Genomic DNA, 13,058 nt, shown 5'->3' on the forward strand with positions numbered 1-13,058 from the left:
GCTTGGCCTGCTGTGTTCATCCAGCCTTGCACCTTAAGTACAAACAATTGGGTTAGAGAAAGATTTGCAAAGTATGATGAGCCAAACAAAAACAGTTTCTGCTCACATTGAAGTATTTAGGGCTTCAAAAGTTGCATTAATAATGAAAATCAGAAACTAGAATTAGAAATTGCTGCAAATGCTAGCCACTGGTCCCTGAATTGCATCCCTGAGCTTCTCGCTGTAAAACAGCAAGGAACTTGGTCATTTGTTGCAGTAGATCTTTCTGTCCACAGAAAAACAAAAGGAAGTATTCCATAAATCAGACTACGTAATACTAATCTCATACTTCCATCCAGGTATGTGTAAAACTGGGTGACTAGTTCCGTGTACATTTTTGGCTATAGTTATTTAGGCTAACCTAATCAGTACAACTAATAAATAGGGAATCATAGGGAGATGTGCCGAGTATTTGAAGGTGTGGAGTATTCACACTGACTGTAAAACATGCTGTCTGCATCTCCACAATGCAATAAATGCCGTGATTTCAACTTCACAACTAGAGAGAGTGTTTAAAAATGTTATCTACATTTGTGACTTCGCGAACCATCTGGTCTTATAACTGGATCGCTGAAAACATTATCTTCAAATTCAATATTTGCACCACTACAAAAATGGCTGCGATCTCAACTGTTACTTCTGAACTTTACAAAGAACCAAAAATTTAACACAGATTGGAAAATAAGCCTATTCCCATTGTTTGAAGGCAGTTATAGTTTGAAACCAGGTTTACTGCATGCTCAGATACATCAGGGCAACTTTATAGTGATTTAATTCAGAACTCAAGTCCAGGAGTATGATTACTGTGCAAATTTATAAGTATATTTCAAATACTGGTTTCTGCAGATGACAGAATTGTTCGTCTCCCCAGAGCTAACAGTTCATACTGTCACTTTCAGTGTAAAGTGATCAAACAGCAGCCTTTGATTACTCCCAATACTACCAGAGCAGAAGTGGTTGACCGTCACTGCGTCCAAAACTCACCCTACCTATATTACATGTAGGTGAAAGCCTGAAAAATGTGTTTTTAATCAAACAGGGTCCACACAAGTGCTGCACCTTGGGCAACTCTTTAAAAGAGTAATGGTATCAAGTACATGAAGGCAAACAAAGATGTGCCAATTGAAAAATCATGTCATCCCAGAATTGTGGGTTCACAACCTCAACTGCAAATTTCACCAAAACTCTTCAGCTCTTTGTGCCTTTCCATGAGTTTAAATTGCATATTTATGCATTTGCGTTTTCCCAAAGATAACACAAAAAGGGCAGTTGTAACAATGGCTATGCACACAAAAGACCTTCAAGCCATCATGAATGGTCGCCTGCTCCTTCCTTCTGCTAGGTTATCTATAGGCATCATCCATAAACATGGAAATCAGTTTTCATATTTACACATTGCAGCTGTTGTAACCTTCCAATTCCTTCAACCCACATTGTTAAATGGTTTTCCCAATATTTACTGTTGAATAAGCTGTAAATTCTTCTGGTCAAACTTGGAAGGCTGGAAAAGATTGCCTTTGGTCTGTACAGCCAAGTTTCTGACCCCTTCTGCTCTCTATCCACCTATAAAAATCATCTACTTCCTACTCTAACATTGTTTACCTCTGCTGCATCTCATTAATGCATGAACTGTTAACCATGTCATTCTCACCTCCAGGTTCAATTATTTTAATAAAAGGCAAATAATGCGAATATTGGAAATCTGAAATAAGTACAGAATTCTAGAGAAACTCACCAGATCTGGCAGCATCTGTGGAGAAACACAGCTAACATTTTGAGGCCAGTATGACACTTCAACTCCAGGTTCAATTATTTAATGTTTGCTGACAATTTACTAATCCTGAGAGTCATATGTCAATTTACAACTTGTCCTCTCTTCCTCTCAAACTCTCTGAACATCAAACAGTACCATTCGGAATAAAACAGGTTCCACAGATTAGGACCTCCCACTCTCAAAAGTGAGCCAAGTCTTAGAGCACTGGTATTTGAAACTCTTCCACCAATGCCCTGTCTTCTATGGGCAAGTGAATTCTGAATTCACGCAGCCAAGTCACCGTGGCACAAAATAAAGGTCAGGAATAAAACACTTTATATGGTAAGTTACAATAAACTTTTAGAAATCACTGGTTAGGCCTCAACTGTGTTCAATTCTGGAAACCACACTTCAGCATGAATTTCACTCCTCAGGGTGCAGAGAAATTTACACTAGTGGTAGCAGCGATGAAAAACCTCAGTCAAGTGGAGAGACTGGAAAAGCTAAAGGTTGTTCTCCCGAGAACAGAAAAGGGGAAGATTGAGACAGCTGTGCAAAATCATGAACTGCTTTGATAGAATAAGTCAGCAGAAACTACTAGTGTTTGAAAGTTTAGTAACTAGAGGGAACAGATTTAAGGACATAGGCAAAACAGAGATACCAAGAAACAGTTATTTATGGAGCAAGTTGTAGTTTGGAATTCAATGGCTGAAAGAGAGGTGGGAATAGATTTAAAATAATTTTCAACAGGAAATTGGATAAATAAACTGGAAATGTTTATAAAACTACAACAAAAGAGCAGAGAAGTAGCTCTGCCAAAGAGGCAACACTGTCTTAATGGGTTGAAGGGTCTACTTCTCTTCTGTATCATTCCATGATTCTGTGAAGATATGCGAATATCTCAAAATACTGCAGATTCTGAACTTCATTCAAGTGCCTTGTTAAACTACAAAGTATTTTGACGCTACGTAGTAGTGGCTTGAGGCTGAAATGAAATTTCTTGCACAGTATAAACACGCACTCTCAAAACGATTCCTGCCAGGTCACAGATCATTCATGTTCTTACAATCAAGATGAGACAACAAAATTTAATGCTTGCATGAAATCAATTAGAAGAGTGATGGGCTGGCACACAGACAGCAATTCTATTAGTGCTTAGAGCTTAAGTGCAAGCCATCAAGGAAATAGCTGTTTGACTGCAAAGTGTTGAATCACTGACAGCTCAATTTTCATTTGCTGAATTTTCCTGTCAAATGTGGATTGGCTTGAACTGGAGTATTGAGTCTAGTTTTGGGCACCACACTTTAGTATGAATGTCAAGGCTCTCAAAACGGTGCAGAAGAGATTTATATGAATGGTTTTGTGAATGAGGTACTTCAGTTTTGAAGATTAATTGGAAAGGTTGGAACTGTTTTCCATGAAGAGGAGGAGAAGTTTCAGAAGAGATTTAATGGAGGCCTTCAAAATTGAGGGGTCTGGAGAAAGTAGATGGGAAAAACAGTTTCCACTGATGAAAGAAAACAAAAAGGCACCAAATTGTGATGATAGGTTTAAAATAAATGTAGACATGAAGGAAGTTTTTTTCCATGAAGCTACTGGTCAGGAACTGGACTGCATTGCCCAAATGTGGTATAAGCAGGTTTAATTGAGACATTTAAAAGGGCATTACCCAAAGAGGAAGATGCGCAGGGAAAAGTCCAGGGTATTGTACTCAGTAAATTGCTCCTTCAGAGAACATACATGGTGATCTGAATGGCCTCCTGTAACCATCCTGTGATGCAAAAGAATGCACATCCCTTTCATGTTTTATTATTTATCAATATTTCAATAAATTGAAAACCAAAGTCTGAAAGTCTCATTGCAAGCAGATGATCTCAATATACTTCACAAGCACAGCATGTGAACATATATTTTTTATTCAAGAGCAAAATTTAATAAATTAGAGCATTTTTGTATTGAGCAGCCAATGATCCATAATAGCTACAATTGTATGAAATGTTTAAGATCGTTAAAAAGGATGATTTTTAAATATTGTAATAGTACTTAAATGCATTAAGTGACAATATAATCTTGACTAAAAAAAATAAAGAATTTCTGGTCTTGTATGAAAAAGCTGAGAAAATCGTCGTACCCCGAGTAAACATCATTGCTGGTACGGGCACCATTTCATAAACTCATCTGTCAAGGGAGAAGTGCACTGAAATAAAAATTTGACAAGAAAGGTCTAGATCCAAAACCTCCATTAAAGAAAATATGCTGTACTTGAATGTTTTAGATACAGGTAGTCAGTAACTTGCCAAGAAAACAAGGTTGACACCATTGGGTATAAAGATATGAGGGATAAGTAGCAAAAATTTGTCAATGGGTAGGCAAAACTAAGCCAAATGTGACAATTAGTAACATTCTCTGAAATGCAACATTAACTCCAAAAAAAAAGTCACATGCAGAAAGCAACAATTTAACTGCAGTTTCAACACTCAGCAGCACGAGTCAGCAGTCTAGCATTAATCAACAATAACTGGAAAAGCACATCATGACTTCTGAATGTGCAATGCACAAACAAATGCCCACATCTATTACAAACAGGAGTTAAGGAAAGAGGGCACAACATGTTCACAACTTACTTTCTTCAAATCAAGCTGTCATAATCGATAAAATTAGACAACCCGACACAAAGACAACTTTCCAGCAATCACTCATTTTGGTCACTAATAATTCAACAGGCTTTCAATTAATTTAACAAGATTGCAAATGATTCAAGATCCTAAAGCTCATGCAGAAGAGATCACAAAAGCTAATCTTGTGTTACATGTGAATTGCTAGATAAAAGGGCTATCTGGATCATCTTTTGCAACGTTACACGTCAGGTCAAAATTTAAAGCATATGTCTTTATCTAACACCACATTGATTTACGAAGTTTCTAGAAAAAGTAGTTATACATTGAAAAACTTTGAAATAACAGATGGGAAAACACGGCAACAATTCTACAAACTAAATCCAACAAATAACATGAATAAACTATTAACTTGTCAGTAATATAATCCTCGAGAATGTTTGGCAATACTCCCGAGATTACAGTTTATGATTTCAAGCTACTGTATCTTTTGGCTATTGAAAAGTGAGTACAACAGATATTCAGAATTAATACTAACACCTAAACCATCTAGGCATGTATAATCAGTACAAGTTATTTACCATTGTTAAGTGTGCTGAACAAAACATAGCAAAAAAGTTATCTTCAACACAATCATCAGTCACTGAAGCCAAATCGTACATGAATTTTGACACAAGAGAGCAAGATTGCTTCTCAAGGTATCTTCTACTACAGTTATGCAACGTCCTGGATGAAATACATAAGCAAACAGTATTACTGCTACTGCAACCTAGAACAAAAACCCTCAAGATTTTAACCTGATCAAACAATTTAAATAAATACTAGCTTACATCGGTACATTGCATGGTACCACCAGAATTAGCTTGACAAACAGCTCTTTCCTAAAAATCAAACTAACAGTCTGTTGTCTTGTACCTGCAATGTCCCACAACTTAATGTGTTTTTCCTTTATTCATTAACAGGATGAGGACGTCACTGGCCAGGCAGCATTTATTGTCCATTCTTAATTGCCCAGAGGGTAGTTCAAAGTCAACCACATTGCTGTGGCTCTGGAGTCACATGTAGGCCAAACCAGGTAAGGATGGCAGTTTCCTTCCCAAAAGGACATTACTGAACCAGGTGGGTTTTTCTGACAATGGATTCATGGTCATCATTAGACTCTTAGCTCCAGATACTTTTATTGAATTCAAATTCCACCATCTGCTGTGGCAGGATTCAAACCCAGGTCTCCAGAATGTTATCTGGGTTTCTGGATTAACAGTCCAGCGATAATACCACTAGGCCACTGCCTCCCCTAAGGGTTAAATGAATGTATGCAGATTGAAACAATAACAGAAATATGCTGGTACAGTTCAGCAGGTCTGGCAGCATCTGTGGAGAGAAATCAGAGTTAACACTTTGGATCCAGTAACTCTTCCCCAGAACTGGGTGGATTCAAAGCATGAAGGATGAAACTTGAGTTGGAATCCACATGGGGTGAGTCTGAGCCACAGGCAGTCACTGAGGAATGGAATTTGGCTGTAGAAACAAATTTTAGCAAATACCTGGTCAGACACCAGGAACAACAGTGAAATTAATGACAGTAGAAAAAAAAAAGAGAGATTGGAACTGAAATCTTATAGGAGAGGGGAGCAAAACTTTAAGGTGGGCACGCTGAGAAGAGATATGGCAGTGAGTTAAATACTAAATAAACACCAAAAGAACTGTGGATGCTGTAAATCAAAATGATCGTCCGCAGTTCTTTCAGTTTTTATTTAGTGTGCAGATTGGTATAGTTAAACTAGACCATGTTTTTTTCTGAAATGTTATCAAATCAAACCAACACCAGGATAAAATTTATGCCAAGGTTCCAGCCAGGGCACTAATTCAGAATGGGTGATAAGCCATATTTTGATTACATTTCAGGCAATTTCAGGTCTGGCAATAAAAATGGTTCCAATAACAAGAGTCTCATAACAAACATGCAAGATTAACACCATACTGACAAAAAAAAAGGGTAAGAATTACAAAACCCATAGTAAGCAATAAGACATGGTCCAGCAAGTTTGAAAATTAATGTACATGCTGAAAGTTTACAAAAATACATTTAGAATGATTGGTTCATAGAGCATTCAGTTAGACCATTTCAGTGTTTGATTTGTTTACAATAAATGCAGCTGTTCCAGCATGATGACAAAACTAGCAAGGTAGAAAATGACTCAGATATGTCCTGCCCACAAAAATCAAGACAAATCCAACCTGATTAATAACCGCCACATCAGACCACTCTAAGATCAGCAAAGCGAATGAAGATGTCAACAACAGTTCTATAAAGCTGCACCTGCCCCCTCATGCTCGGTTTCGCTTCTGTCAGGGTCACTCAGCTCCTGACCTCATTACAGCATTGATCCAAACAAGGGCAAAATGGTTGAACTGCAGAGGAGAAGCAAGGGTGCATTTGACACCAATTCAGTATTTGACCTAGCATGGTGTTGAGGAACCAGAACAAATGTGAAGTCAACAGGAATTAGGAGGATAACTTACTGTCTATTGCAGAAAACCTAACACAAATTGAAATAGGATAACACAGTGTGGAGCTGGAGGAACACAGCAGGCCAGGTAGCATGAGAGGAGCAGGAAAGCTGACGTTTCGGGTCAGAACTGTTCTTCAGAAATGATAAGATCTCCATCATAAGATCAGAGACAAGGATGGTCACTGATGATTGCACAATGTTCAGTCCCATCTTGACACATCAGATACTGAAGCATTTTACATCAAATTACGGCAAAATCTGGACAAAATTCAGGCATGTGCTGTTAATTGTCAAGATGTTTGAGCCATACAACCACTATCTTCAACAAGAGAGAATCCAACAATTGTTCCTTGGCATTACCATCACTAAATCCCCCATTATTAACATCCTGGGAGTTACCATTGACCAAAAACTGAACTGGAGCTGCTACATAAATACTGTGACTATGAGAACAGTCAGAGGTTAGGAATTCCACTGCAAGTAACTCATCTCCTGACTTCTCAAATCCTATGTACCATGTACAAGGCACAAGTCAGGATTGTGACTGAATACTCTGGATCAGTTTAGTTCCAATAACACAAGGAGCTCCATATTTTCCAAGACAGAGCATTCCCCTTGAAAGGTACCACATTTCCCACCTTAAACATTGCTGTCTCTACCACTGACACCCACCAGCGACATCAGTCTACAAGATGCACCACGAAAACTCACCAAGGTTCCTTAGACAGCACCTTCCAAATCACACACCTATATGACCCACAAGGACATGGACAGCAAATACATAAGAACATCACTACCTGCCTCCTCCCACCTCAAGCCGCACCATGCCAATTTGGAAATATACTGCTATTCCATTGCATCTCAAATTAACAAAATGCTCTTTAAAATACCTACACTCAAAGGACTGTAACAGTTCAAGAAGGCAGCTCACCACCAACTCCTCTAGGGCAATAAGAAATAGGTAATAAGTGCTGGTCTGGCCAGCAACTTCCACATCCTGCAAATGATACTTTTAAAAAATAAAGTACTGTATAGTATTCACCAGCCAATTGGATGAATCTCAATTTTTAATCATTCAGAATGGTTCCTAATTTTAAAATCTTCACTTAAGTTCTTTTGCATTCCAAAGTTATGCTTATGATCCATCTTCTCATCACTAAAGCTGAAGTGCCATTAAAAAAAAGACAGCCGTTCACTGTTATTTGTTACATATGACACCAAATCCACCCCCTTAAACATTCACTCTCTCCACCATTGACACCGCCTGGCAACAGTTTACACGCTAACAAAGCACTACAAAATTCACTAAGGCTCCTTAGACATCACCTTCCAAATCACACACTGTACCACATGGAAGCACAGGGGTAACAAATTCATAGGAACACCACTACCTGCCTGTTCCCAAATCAAACAGAAGGCAGTGGAGGCCAAGTCATTGAGTGTATTTAGCACAGAAGTGGATAGATTTTGATTGGCAAGGGAATCAAGGATTACAAGACGGCAGGAGAATAAGGCCAAGAAACATATCAGCCATGATCGATGAAGAGTGGAGCAGCCTCAATGGGCTGAATCACCTAACTCTGCACCTATATCTTATAATCTTATAGTATGCCATTTAGTCACTCCTAACAACCTTTACAGCTGCATTTCTGTCTCCTCACTTCTTAATTTTATTATTTGTTATATTTCTAAATTTGGTTGTTTTTCATTAAAGATGTTACTTCACAATTCTTGACTAGGAATGCATTTACAACAAACCTTCCTAATTCACCAATTTGGCTACATACTTCTTAAATCTTTCAAATACATCCTCAATTTTTCATACCCTTTAATTTTCCAATATCACAGAAAATATTGCACAGGAGACCCTCACTCAAAAACAACCGTGCCAATGTTAAGTTTCCAAATGACACTAACCGATTCTTATCTCAATTTACTGACATTTATATTATTCCCTTCTTAAAATCATGGTCAGTTTCAAGAACACATGACCATCCTTGTCTGAAGCAAGCCTCCCAACTGACCTCACTCAAAGAAATTTTGCTGAAAATTTATAGGCATCGGTGAGATACCTGGAATAATATATACAACCTTGTTTTCCTCAGTCAAAGAAGGACATTTTCCCCCCTTCAAAGGAAATGAAATAAGGGTTCGTTAGATTTATTGTTGCAATGAAAGAATTGTCCTACAGGAGATCATGTACATGAGGCTATAATCCCTAAAGATTAGGAGAATGACAGGAGATCTCATTGAATTATGCAACATTCTTCAAAAGCTTGACAGACATGCTGGGAGGATGCATCTGTTGGCTGCGTAATCTAGAATTACAAAGTGAAAGTCCGAAAGTCAGGGTTGGACATTTGGCAAAGAGGAGAAATGTCTAAACACAAGGACTGTGGATCTTTGGAATTTTCTACCCTCGGCACCGCTGAAAGATCAGTCAGAATGTATTCAGAGAAGACATAAATAGATTTTGGGTAGTTGAGGATTAAAGGATATGGAGATACAGCAGGAAAGCAGAATTGAGTTAGATCATTCCCAATCGTATCAAACGGTAGAAAAGGTTCAAAGAATCTACAGTCTATACCTCCCATTTCTTAAGCAGTAACAACGCTGGTCTATTTGGCATTGCTAACACATCTATTACAGAGAGATAGCAAGAACTGCAGATGCTGGAGTCCAAGACAACACAGTGTGGACCTGGAGGAACACAGCAGGCCAGGCAGCATCAGGGGAGCAAGAGAGTTGGCATTTCAGGTCAGGACCCTTCATCGGGACTGAAGAAGGGTCCCGAACCGAAACACCAACTTTCCTGTTCCTTTGATGTTGCGTGGCCTGCTGTGTTCCTCTAGCTCCATATTGTGATGTCTATTACAGATATGTTTTCACTAATTATGAAAATTCCAATATTTAAAACTTCTAGTTGATCTCCCCCGCCACCTTGAATTTCACTTCCAGTGGAAACATCTGCATTCTTTCATAGTCTCTCATGTGATGCCTTTCAATCAAATCTTCACTGTACCTTTTACATGGCTTAAATATCAATGCTAAATTGGGGCAGCCAGATATGCACATTATACCCCAACAGTAACAACTGTTCTCTTAGAAAAATTATTCTCCTAATTTTTTTTTAAATATTTCTCAATATTCCTACATACATAAGGGGAGGTAAACATCTTTATATGACCTGAGTGCATACAGAACTTCAAAGATCAACACATGTATAACCCTGGATCTCTCTCTGTCCCCCTCTGCTGTTAGGAATACTATTTAGACACCTCTTTACTTTGATCATTTCTTCTCTATACACGTTCTCCACTTCTCTACTTTGAGACAACACTGACATTATTTTAAAACTTGCCTATGTCTTTCTGCAATCTTCCTCAGAAAATGATACCCTCAAACTCAGTTATCAAACACTTGTTGCTCCCCATTTGCTATCTTGGATGGACCTGGATTGGGATTCCCCTGCCCTGTCAGGGGCAGGTGACGTGCACAGTGTTCCCCAGTGCCCAACCTGGCCATCACCTGCCCAGAACTACCATTACCTCTTACCCCAGCCTGTCTCCTCATAGGTCCCTGGATACCCCTGTCACCAGCTCACCAGTGCCCTGTTACCATTCTCCCCAGCACCACCCCCATTACTACATCTCCCTGCCCATTACCCCTCCCCCAGGTGTCTGTGTGTCTGTCTGTCTGTCTGTCCGTCCCTCTTCCCCCCGGTATCTCTCTGCACAACACCCCCAACACACATTACCTCTTTCTTCCCCCACTGTATTAGCCCTCTATCCCCAGCATCATCTCTCTCCCATTCTCCCCCACCCCCGTATTACCTATTTCCCCTGCAAAACCCCTCCCCACCAAGTACTACCTCCCCCACCAAGTACTACCTCCCCCACCCCCGTATTACCTCTCTCGCCCCTCCCCCCCAGTATAACACCATTGCCCTAGTATTACCCCTTCCCCCAATATCTTCCCCTGTTATTACCCCCTCCCCCAGTATTACCGTTTCACCCCTAGTATTAACTCTCCCCCCCCCCGTTATTACCCTTTACCCCACTATTACCCCTCTACTCGCCCCCCAATATAACCCCTCTCCCTCACTCTGGTATTATCCCCACCAGGTATTACCACCACCACCAGGTATTATCCCCTTCTAGCATTACCCCCAGAATTCCCCGTTCCTCCCCGACTATCATCCCTCTAACCCCCATATTACCCTCCCTCCCTCCCTCTCTCCCTCTCTCCCTCTCTCCCCCTCTCCCTCTCTCCCCCCCCAGGTATTATACCCCATTTCCCCCCAGTATTACCCACTCGCCCGGTATTGGCCCTGGATTCATCCCTCTCCCCTCAGTATTAACCCCGCTCCCGGCATTACCTCTCTCTTCCCTCGGATCGGGCCTGTTTTCTCGATGAAGCGGCTGCCGCCTGCACTTAGCCGATACCCAGTCTGCTCCGCGAGCCGCTCTCTCATTGGCTGCCCTGAACAAACATCTGCCTTCCCATAGGTTCATCACCGCGCCACGTGCAGCTACTGGAGGTCCCATTGGTGGAAGGTCTCGGCGGGCCGGCCGCAGCAACCAATCAGAGAGGCTCCGTTTATTAGACTATAACCTCACGAGGTAGAGGTGAACTCAGTCAAACAGAAATAAACCCGGTGTGACGGGGACCAGAGTGACACGGATCCGGGGTGACGGGGACCGGAGTGACACGGATCCGGTGCGACGGGGACCAGAGTGAAACAGACCCAGTGTGACGGGGACCAGAATGACATAAACCGGTGTGACAGGAACCAGAATGACATAAACCGGTGTGACAGGGACCAGAGTGAAACAGCTCCGGTGTGACAGGGACTAGAGTAACATAAACCCGGTGTGACAGGGACCAGATTGAAACAGACCCAATGTGACAGGACTAGAGTGAAACAGGCCTGGTGTGACAGGGACCAGAGTGACACACACCCGGTGTGACAGGGACCAGAGTGAAACAGACCCAATGTGACAGGACTAGAGTGAAACAGGCCTGGTGTGACAGGGACTAGAGTGACGTAAACCGGTGTGACAGGGACCAGAGTGACACACACCCGGTGTGACAGGGACCAGAGTGAAACGGACCCAGTGTGATTTTGACCAGAGTGAAACAGACTCTGTGTGACAGGGACTCGAGTGAAACCGTCCCAGGTCTTAGATAACGTAGTGTAATGAACAAATGTAATAGTTAATCTAGCAAAATAAACCAAACATTGATCATATAGTCAAATAGATAATGGAGTGAAACAACGAAGTGTAATGGATAATATAAATACCCAGTATAATTGATTATACAGTGTAATAAAGCAGTGTAATAGATATAATCCAGTAAACTAGATATTACACTGTCATAGATAAAACAGTTAAATAACCCAGTGTGATAGATAATAGTGACATAAACCAGAATAACAGAGAATATAGTCAAATAATAAGTATAATTGACTACATAGTGTAATAACATAATAAACTAGATATTACACTGTAATCATTACTACTGTCAAAAACCCAGTGAAATAAAAGTGAAATAATTAATACTTTAATAAAACCATGAAATAAATAACACAGAGTAACAGATAACCTGTTGTAATAATCCAGTGAAATTACTCAGTAAGGTAGATAACCCAGTGAAATAAACCAGCGAATTGACCCAGTGAGTTCGTTAATTGAATTTAATAAACCAGAGAACTAAATGAGTGAAATAGATAACCTAGTGAATGTATAAGCCTGTGAACTAGCCCAGTGATATGGATAACCCAGTGAAATACATAATCCACCAAATTAAGCAGTAAAATAGATAATCCAGTGAAGTAGAAAATCCAATTAAATGGATAACCCGGTGAAATTACCCATTGAAATAAATAAACCAGTGAAGAATGTAATCTAGTGAAATAGATAACCCAGTAAATGCATAATTTTGTTAATTTCATGATCCAGTTAAATAAATAACCCAGTGAAAATAGAAAACCCAGACATATATACGTAGTCTAGTTGAATAATTAACTCAGTTACACGGGTAACTCAGTGAAATAAATAAACCGGTTAAATCAATATCCCAGTGAAATAAACTAATGAAATAAATAACCCACAGATATAAATTAGCCAATGCCTT

The 13,058-nt window shown here is 40.0% G+C and overlaps 1 protein-coding gene across 1 annotated transcript in view; it reads right to left on the reverse strand.

Annotated features, from left to right (window-relative positions):
- Positions 1 to 11,401, reverse strand: part of nup93 (nucleoporin 93) — a 147,430-nt gene extending 136,029 nt beyond the window's left edge. The window contains exon 1 of the mRNA XM_048605700.1: positions 11,299 to 11,401. The gene's annotated coding sequence lies outside the window, so the exon portion shown is untranslated. The remainder of the gene's footprint in view (positions 1 to 11,298) is intronic.
- Positions 11,402 to 13,058: the final 1,657 nt, after the last annotated feature.

Source organism: Rhincodon typus, chromosome 15, assembly GCF_021869965.1.
Source record: "Rhincodon typus isolate 14 chromosome 15, sRhiTyp1.1, whole genome shotgun sequence".
Classification (NCBI taxonomy): domain Eukaryota; kingdom Metazoa; phylum Chordata; class Chondrichthyes; order Orectolobiformes; family Rhincodontidae; genus Rhincodon; species Rhincodon typus.